This window comes from Euprymna scolopes, chromosome 7 (assembly GCF_053919585.1).
Source record: "Euprymna scolopes isolate OS-2025 chromosome 7, ASM5391958v1, whole genome shotgun sequence".
NCBI lineage: Eukaryota > Metazoa > Mollusca > Cephalopoda > Sepiida > Sepiolidae > Euprymna > Euprymna scolopes.
In genome coordinates this window covers 156072533-156083261 of record NC_136488.1, presented here as the reverse complement: position 1 = coordinate 156083261, position 10729 = coordinate 156072533, and the positions used below count along the sequence as shown (strand labels likewise).

Genomic DNA, 10729 nt, shown 5'->3' with positions numbered 1-10729 from the left:
TCTCTCTCTCTTTCTCTTCTCTCTCTCACTCTCTTTCTCTATCACCCTCTTCTCTCTCTCTCTTTCTCTTCTCTCTCTCATCCTCTTTCTCTCTCTCTCACCCTCTTCTCTCTCTCTACCTTTTTCTCTTCTCTCTCGCACCCTCTTCTCTCTCTCTCTCACCCGCTTCTCTCTCTCTACCTCTTTCTCTTCTCTCTCGCACCCTCTTCTCTCTCTCACCCGCTTCTCTCTCTCTACCTCTTTCTCTTATCTCTCTCTCTCTCTCAACCTCTTCTCTCTCTCTCTCTTACCCTCTTCTCTCTCTCACTCTCTGTGTACACCTTTTTCTCTTCTCTCTCTCTCTGACCCTCTTTCTCTCTCTCTCACCCTCTTTTTCTGCTCTCTCTCACCCTTCTCTCTCTCTCTCTCTCTACCTCTTTCTCTTCTCTATCACCCTCTTTCCCTGCTCTCTCTCACCTTCATCTCTCTCTCTCTACCTATTTCTCTTCTCTCTCTCTCCCTCTGCTCTCTCTCACCCTCTTCTTTCTCCCTCACCCTCTTCTCTCTCTCTCTCTACCTCTTTCTCTTATCTCTCTCTCTCACTACCCCTCTCTCTCTCTCTGTCTTACCCTCTTCTCTCTCTCTCTACCTCTTTCTCTTATCTCTCTCTCTCACTACCTCTCTCTCTCTCACCCTCTTCTCTCTCTCACCCTCTTTCTCTCTTACCCTCTTCTCTCTCTACCTCTTTCACTTCTCTCACCCTCTTTCTCTCTCACCCTCTTTCTCTGCTCTCTCTCACCCTCTTCTCTGCTCTCTCTCACCCTCTTCTCTCTCTACCTCTTTCTCTTCTCTCTCTCTCACCCTCTTCTCTCTCTCTTACCTATTTTGTAATATATATATATAGATATATATATTGTACAAACTATTGTACAAACTATTACCACTTATCAAGGCCTATAGGCCACTCGAGGATGAAAGTTTAAAAGTGCACAGTAGTCAAATTCGGCAAAGATGACGGAACCGCTTTAAGAGGAGGATGAATTATTCAGTGACTCCAACCTATTTTGTTACATATATGTATGTATATATTTTTGTAAAAAATATATATTACTACTTATCAAGGCCCATAGGACACTCGAGGATTAGAGTTGAAAAGTGCACAGCAGTCAAATCTGGGAAAGAGGATGGAACCGCTTTAACGGGAGGATGAGTTATTCAGCGACTCCAACCTATTTTGGTATATATATATTTATATCTATATTTATTTTTAAATATATATTACCACTTATCAAGGCCCATAGGCCACACGAGGATGAGAGTTTAAAAGTGCACAGTAGTCAAATTCGGCAAAGATGATGGAACCGCTTTAAGAGGAGGATGAATTATTCAGTGACTCCAACCTATTTTGTTATATATATGTATGTATATATTTTTGTAAAAAATATATATTACTACTTATCAAGGCCCATAGGACACTCGAGGATTAGAGTTGAAAAGTGCACAGTAGTCAAATTCGGGAAAGAGGATGGAACCGCTTTCACGGGAGGATGAGTTATTCAGCAACTCCAACCTATTTTTTTATATATATATATATATATATATACTTTTATTAAAAAATATATATTACCACTTATCAAGGACAATAGGCCACTCGAGGATGAGAGTTGAAAAGTGCATAGTAGTAAAATTCGGGAAAGAGGATGGAACCGCTTTAACGGGAGGATGAGTTATTCAGCGACTCCAACCTATTTTTTATATATATATATATATATATATATATATATATATATTTATAACAAAAATATATTACCACTTATCAAGGCCCATAGGCTACTCGAGGATAAGAGTTGAAAAGTGCACATTAGTCAAATTCGGGAAAGAGGATGGAACCGCTTTAACGGGAGGATGAGTGATTCAGCGACTCCAACCTATTTTGTTATATATATATATATATATATATATATATATATTTTGTACAAACTATATATTACCACTTATCAAGGCCCATAGGCCACACGAGGATGAGAGTTTAAAAGTGCACAGTAGTCAAATTTGGGAAAGAGGATTTAATCGCTTTAATAGAAGGATGAATTATTCAGCGACTCACACCTGTTTTGGTATATATATATATATATTTATAAAAAAATATGTATTACCACTTATCAAGGCCCATAGGCCACTCGAGGATGAGAGTTAAAAAGTCCACAGTAGTCAAATTTGGGAAAGAGGATGGAACCGCTTTAACAGGAGGATGAGTTATTCAGCAACTCCAACCTATTTTGTTATATATATATATATATATATATATATATATATATTTTTCATAAAATATGTATTACCACTTATCAAGGCCCATAGTCCACTCGAGGACGAGAGTTGAAAAGTGCACAGTAGTCAAATTGGGGAAAGAGGATGGAACCGCTTTAACGGGAGGATGAGTTATTCAGCGACTCCAACCTTTTTTTTTATTTTGTAAAAAATATATATGACCACTTATCAAGGCCCAGAGGCCACTCGAGGATAAGAGTTGAAAAGTGCACAGTAGTCAAATTTGGGAAATTTGTTATATATCTATTTTTTTGTTACTTAGGCATTTCCACTTATCAAGGCCCAGATACATCTCGAGGATAAGAGTTAAATGTGCACAGTAGTCAATTGGACAATAAGGCCCAGAGGCCACCCGAGGATAAGGGTTGAAAATGGCAGTAGTTAATTGGACAACATAGTAATCGTTAGTAATGGAAAGTCGGGAAATTTGTTATATATATATTTATATTTTGTTTAGATAGGCATTACCACTTATCAAGGCCCAGAGGCCACTAGAGGATAAGTGTTGAAAAGTGCAGTAGTCAATTGGACAAAATATAGTAATTGTTAGTAATGGAAATTCAGTAAATTTGTTATATATATATTAATATTTTGTTAAATACGCATTACCACTTATCAAAGCCCACAGGCCACTCGAGGATAAGGATTGAAAAGTGCACCGTAGTAGTCGGTTGTAATGGAAATGCGGGATATTTGTAATATACCTATTTTTTGTTACTTAGGCACAACCACTTATTAAGGCCCAGAGGCCACTCGATGGTATTACCACTTATCAAGGCCCAGAGGCCACTCGAGGATAAGCGTTTAAAAGTGCAGTAGTCAATTGGACAATATAGTAATCGTTAGTAATGGAAATTCAGTAAATTTGTTATATATATGTATATTTTGTTACATACGCATTACCATTTATCAAGGCCCAGAGGCCACTCGAGGATAAGGATTGAAAAGTGCACAGTAGTCAATTGGACAATATAGTAATCGTTAGTAATGGAAATTCAGTAAATTTGTTATATACCTATTTTTTGTTACTTGGTCATTTCCACTTATCAAGGCCCAGAGGCCACTCGAGCATAAGAGTTAAAAAGTCCACAGTAGTCAATTGGACAATAAGGCCCAGAGGCCACCCGAGGATAAGGGTTAAAAAGTACAGTAGTCCATTGGTCAATATAGTAATCGTTAGTAATTACTACTTCTCAAGGCCCAGAGGCCACTCGAGGATAAGGGTTGAAAAGCGCAGTAGTCAATTGGACAATACAGTAATCGTTAGTAATGGAAATTCAGTAAATTTGTTATATATATATATATTTATATTTTGCTAAATACGCATTACTACTTATCAAGGCCCAGACGCCACTCGAGGATAAGGGTTGAAAATATTCAACAAATTTTTTATCTACAGATTAGAAAATTTGTATATAGGGTATTCAGACATATGGAATATATCTAGCATAATCTATCTATTATATCTATAAAAGTCAGAATGTTTGTGTGTGTGGGTGTGTGTGAGGTAGAGAGAGAGAGAGAGAACAATTCTTAACCTATATATTCAACAAATTTTTTATCTACAGATTTTAAATTTGTTATAAAGGGTATTCATACATACGGAAATATATCTAGCATAATCTATCTATTATATCTACAAAAGTGAAAATGTGTGTGTCTGTGAGAGAGAGAGCAATTCTCAACCTATATAATCAACAAATTTTTTATCTACAGATTAGATAATTTGTATATAGGGTATTCAGACATATGGAAATATATCTAGCATAATCTATCTATTATATCTATAAAAGTGAGAATGTTTGCGTGTGTGTGTGAGGTAGCAAGAGAGAGAGAGACAGAGCGAGAGAACAATTCTCAACCTATATATTCAACAAATTTTTTATCTACAGATTTGAAAATTGGTATATAGGGTATTCAGACATATGGAAATATATCTAGCATAATCTATCTATTATGTCTATAAAAGTGAGAATATGTCTGTGTGTGAGAGAGAGAGAGTAAGAACAATTCTCACCCTTTATATTCAACAAATTTTTATCTACAGATTAGAAAATTTTTATATAGTGTATTCAGACATATGGAAATATATCTAGCATAATCTATCTATTATATCTATAAAAGTGAGCATGCGTGAGAGGAGAGAGAGAGAGAGAGAACAATTCTCAACCTATATACTCAACAAATTTTTTATCTACAGATTTGAAAATTTGTATATAGATTATTCAGACACATGGAAATATATCTAGCATAATTTATCTATTATATCTATAAAAGTGAGAATGTGTGGGTGTGTGAGAGAGAGAATGAGAGAGAACAATTCTCAGCTTATATATGCAACAAATTGTTTATCTACAGATCCGAAATATCACATTTGTATAGAAGTAGAAATCTGGATACCTATTCTGATACCTAATAAAAGAAAGGACACTCTTTGGGGCGGATTTTGATGATAACAAGTCACTAATAAGAAATTATAATAAACATTGAAATAATTTAAGAATTTTATCAAAATAAAATTGCATGGTAATCACCCAATTTCTGCCACAAAATTTTGATTGGCAAAACTCATAAACAGAAAATATATATTTTCTAATTTCATCTTTTTTTTTATATAATCTGATTTGATGTTTTCCTTAATATTCAAATCACTATATTTTGCTGCTTAATATCAAATACAGCAAATGAGTTATTTTTTATGCATCAAACAATTACATTTTCTCATTCATCCAAACTAATCACTGAACATCAATTTCATATTTTCTTCACTAAAATATTACTGTGCTTGATGTCATCAAGTGGAGCGGATCATTTTTTTTTCATTTGTTCACACATTTTTCCAATTTATATATATTTTGTCTAAGATTCTTAGCCTATGTCATTGCATACCAAGCTGTTTATTAAAAGTTACGGTTCACTGTAAACACATACGTTACACCAAAATAAAAACGCTTCAGATAATGTCTTGATATTCAATTCAGTTTCTCACATGACATCTTATGAAGTTAGTAGAAATGTTACAGACTTTTGAATCTCAAACACTTTCAATACTGTGCACTGATATTTTCTTTTTTGGAATATAAGCACATTCATGATTTTTTTTTACAAACGTCAACAAATTTCACAATGTGTAGCAATGTACTGAAACAATTATAAAAATATTTGTTTTTATTTTGGATGATGCAGGGCATCCGAAGAGAGATTTTTCTAACAAAATGAAAGTATAATTTTTAGCAATAGGTATCTAGGAAAAGGCCACTACATACGTTATAAATTCCAAATTTCCACAACCTGGCAAATACTGGTACACGCTAGCAAATTTAGATTTGCAATTACAGAATATGATTCTAATTTTTTCCTTTGCTCTTTATTCTAACACTACACTAAGTTTACTGTTTTATTTCGCTACAGTTGATATTGTGTAGAACAATAAGAAAATCATAGTGAACAATGCATTCAACAAAATTTCACACACATTTCTAGATACCTATATCTAATAAGTTCAAAAGAAAGGACACACTTAGGGAGGTATTTTGGTGGTCAAGTCACTAAATAGAGATTAGCTGGTTTCCCGGCATAGCCCAGGATGTAATAAAGATTGACTGAAATACATGTTCTAGCTGGTTTCTAGGCGTTGCCAGGGATGTAATATAGACACATTATGTTGTATATTACCTGTTCTCTTCTCCCTAAGGTAAAACAATTTCATATACATGCTGTAAATTACCTATGCTAGGGATAAAACATGAACAATACCAGTCCGGGGGTAGATAAAACAAATAATACATAGAGATGAAAGATTCGTCTCCCCTAAGAATAAAACATATGTTCAATATCTGCTTTTGTTTTTTCATTGTTTATACGGTCCCGAGCAACGCCGGGTAGCCCTGCTAGTCTTCTATATATATAAAAGGCAAAAATCGGTGTGTATGTATGTATGTATGTATGTATGTATGTATGTTTGTTTGTAACGCTAAAACTTTTGAAAGACGGAACCAGAGTTGACAAATTTGGTATCATATTGCACCTTGATCACCCGGATGACAAATATCGAAATTTCACGTCAAACGGACCAGTAGAAAGGGGTCAACTGATCGTTTTTCTCCTAGGGGGGCCCCCCAAAAAACCTGTCATTTTAACGTTATTCAATACGTGTCACGTGACGTGACGTCAGCTCAAACTTTTGACAGACACAACCAAAGTTGACAAATTATGTATCATATTGAACCTTGATCACCCGCATGACAAATATCGAAATTCCACACCAAACGGACCATTAAAAGGGGGTGAACTGATCATTTCTCTCCTAGGGGGGCCCCCCAAAAAACCTGTCATTTTAATGTTAATATTACATAATCCAAAAACGCTTAGTCATGTCACGTGACGTGACGTCAACATCCAGTAATGGCGAACAAATGTAAACAAACACTTTGTTTTACCGATACTTTTGTAATTTCTCTTCTGCTTTGTTCTAGAGATTATTAAACTCCATGACAATGTCTCCAACGTATTTAACTGGTTAAAAATAGTATTTATACAAGAGTTTTAACGAAAAATATCAGGAAAAAATGTACAGGAATAAAAAAAAATTCAGCTTTCAAAATATTCGTCGATAAAAAAACCGATCTTTATAGTTACGCTAGCCATTTTGTATATTACCACGTGACCTGCTATCTCTTAAACTGGAGGGGGGGGGGGATCCACTTGAATCCAACAAAACCAGTAATTTTTTTTTTCTATTATATATACATCATTTTCTATAAAATTAAGTGTAGACTTTATAATTAAAACAAAAAATGTTATTCATACTAAAAAAAAAAAAACGCTTAGTCATGTCACGTGACGTGACGTCAACATCCACTAATGGCGAACAATTGTACCTATTTACTATGCCTCCCCACGGGACAGAGTTAGACACCAGGGTCGTTTTTTAACGTGGAGAAAAGGTACAAAAATAAAAATTGTCTCAGTCGTGGAGGATTTCTCCTCCACCGAAAGAGAACAAGAAATAGAAGTGCAGCATCTGAAGAACAGATACTACACTTTGATCTTGACCAAAAGGCCAAGAATGCGAACAATTGTAAATAACAACTTTTTTCACAAAACCAACACCGTCTTTCTTTTTTTTTCTCTCTCTTTCTCTCTCTCACCCACTTACTCTTCCCTCTCTCTCACCCTCTTTCTCTTGACGTCACACCACTGTTAAACTGTGGGGGGGGGAACACATTCCCAGGCATTATCTCCTATAGATGCACATTTTATTAGAAATTCAGCTTTCAAAATATTAGACGATAATAAAAATATAAAACCAACACCCTCTTTCTCTTTTCTCTCTCTCTCACCAACTTACTCTTCTCTCTCTCTCACCCTCTTTCTCTTGACCTCCTACTACTGTTAAACTGTGTGTGTGTGGGGGGGGGAAGAGGCAGCTTGAAAACCAACAAAAACAGTGCACAGTTTCCCAAGCATTTGGGGTGGGAAGGGGGGGAAGAAGCCGAGCGCACAGTTTCGTGTGAGAGAGAGAGAACAATTCTCAACCTATATACTCAACAAATTTTTTATCTACAGATTTGAAAGTTTGTATATAGGGTATTCAGACATATGGAAATATATCTAGCATAATCTATCTATTATATCTATAAAAGTGAAAATGTGTGTGTGTGTGTGAGGTAGCCAGAGAGAGAGAGAGAGAGAGAGAGAGAGAGAGAGAGAGAGAGAGAGAGAGAGAGAGACAACAATTCTCAACCTATATATTCAATACATTTTTTATCTACAGATTTGAAAATTTGTATATAGGGTATTCAGACATATGGAAATATATCTAGCATAATCTATCTATTATATCTATAAAAGTGAAAATGTGTGTGTGTGTGTGTGTGTGTGTGTGTGTGTGTGTGTGTGTGTGTGTGTGTGCGTAAGAGAGAGAGAGAACAATTCTCAACCTATATACTCAACGTATTTTTATCTACGGATTTTAAACTTTGTATATAGGGTATTCAGACATATAGAAATATATCTAGCATAATCTATACATTATATCTATAAAAGTGAGAATGTGAGTGTGTGAGAGAGAGAGAACAATTCTCAACCTATATATTCAACAAATTTTTTACCTACAGATTTGAAAATTTGTATATTGGGTATTCAGACATATGGAAATATATCTAGCATAATCGATCTATTATATCTATAAAAGTCAGAATGTTTGCGTGTGGTTGTGTGTGTAAGGTTGCGAGAGAGAGAGAGAGAACAATTCTCAACCTATCTATTCAATAAATTTGTTATCTACAGATTTGACCATTTGTATATAGGGTATTCAGACATATGGAAATATATCCAGCATAATCTATCTATTATATCCATAAAAGTGAGAATGTGTGCGTGAGAGAGAGAGAGAGAGAGAGAGAGAGTAAGTACAATTCTCACCCTATATATTCAACAAATTTTTATCTACCGATTAGAAAATTTGTATATAGGGTATTCAGACATATGGAAATATATCTAGCATAATCTATCTATTATATCTAGAAAAGTGAGAATGTGTGTGAAAGAGAGAGAGAGAAGAGAGAGAGAGAGAACAATTCTCAACCTATATATTCAACTAATTTTTATGTACAGATCTGAAAATTTGTATACAGGGTATTCAGACATATGGAAATATATCTAGCATAATCTATTATATCTATAAAAGGTAGAATGTGTGTGTGTGTGTGTGAGTGAGTGAGTGAGTGAGTGAGTGAGAGAGAGAGAGAGAGAACAATTCTCAACCTATATACTCAACAAATTTTGTATCTACAGATTTGATAATTTGTATATAGGGTATTCAGACATAAGGAAATATATCTAGCATAATCTATCTATTATATCTATAAAAGTGAGAATGTGTGTGAAAGAGAGAGAGAGAGAACAATTCTCAACCTATATATTCAACAAATTCTATCTTTACAGATTTGAAAATTTGTATATAGGGTATTCAGACATTTGGAAATATATCTAGCATAATCTATTATATCTATAAAAGTGAGAATGTGTGTGTGAGAGAGAGAGAAAGAACAATTCTCAACCTATATACTCAACAAATTTTTTATCTACAGATTTAAAAATTTGTATATAGGGTATTCAGACATATAGAAATATATCTAGCATAACCTATCTATTATATCTATAAAATGACCATGTGTGTGTGTGTGAGAGAGAGAGAGAGAGAGTCAGAGAGAGAGAGAGAACAATTTTCAGCTTGTGTGTGTGTGAGAAAGAGAGAGAGAGAAAGAGAGGAAGGAAAATTCTCACCCTATATATTCAACAAATTTTTTATCTACATATTAGAAAATTTGGATATAGGGTATTCAGACGTATGGAAATATATCTAGCATAATCTATCTATTATATCTATAAAAGTGAGAATGTGTGTGTGAGAGAGAGAGAAAGAGAGAGAGAGAGAACAATTCTCAACCTATATATTCAACTAATTTTTTATCTACAGATTTGAAAATGTGTATATTGGGTATTCAGACATATGTAAATATATCTGGCATAATCTATGTATTATATCTATAAAAGTGTGAATGTGAGTGATGGAAAGAGCAAAAAATTCTCAACCTATATAACCTATAAAAGTGAGAATATGTGTGAGAGAGAGAGAGAGAGAACAATTCTCAACCTATATATTCCACACATTTTTGGGCACAGATTTGGAAATTTGTATATAGGGTAGGCAGACATATAGAAATATATCTAGCATAATCTATCTATTATATCTATAAAAGTGAGAACTTGTGTGTGTGTGTGTGAGAGAGAGAGAGAACAATTCTTAACCTACATACTCAACAAATTTTTTACCTACAGTTTAGAAAATTTGTATATAGGGTATTCAGACATATGGAAATATATCTAGCATAATCTATCTATTATAACTACAAAAGTTAGAATGTGTGTGTGAGAGAGAGAGAGAACAATTCTAAACCTATATATTCAACAAATTTTTTATCTACAGATTTGAAACTTTGTATATAGGGTATTCAGACATATGGAAATATATCTAGCATAATCTATCTATTTTATCTATAAAAGTGAGAATGCGTGTGTGTGAGATAGCGAGAGAGAGAGAGAGAAAAAGAGAGAGATACAAATTCTCAACCTATACATTCAACAAATTTTTTATCCACAGATTTGAACATTTGTATATAGGGTGTTCAGACATATAGAAATATATCTAGCATAATCTATCTATTATATGTATAAAAGTGAGAATGTGTGTGTGTGTGAGAGAGAGGACAATTGTCAACCTATGTATACAACAAATTTTTTATCTACAGATTTCAAAATTTGTATATTGGGCATTCAGACATATTTTAATATATCTGGCATAATCTGTCTATTATATCTATAAAAGTGAGAATGTGTGTGATAGAGAGAGAGAGAA

The 10729-nt window shown here is 34.1% G+C and overlaps 1 pseudogene; it reads right to left on the bottom strand.

The window, feature by feature from the left end:
• Window positions 1-7248: 7248 nt before the first annotated feature.
• On the bottom strand, window positions 7249-7382 carry LOC145280577 (U2 spliceosomal RNA; annotated as a pseudogene).
• Window positions 7383-10729: the final 3347 nt, after the last annotated feature.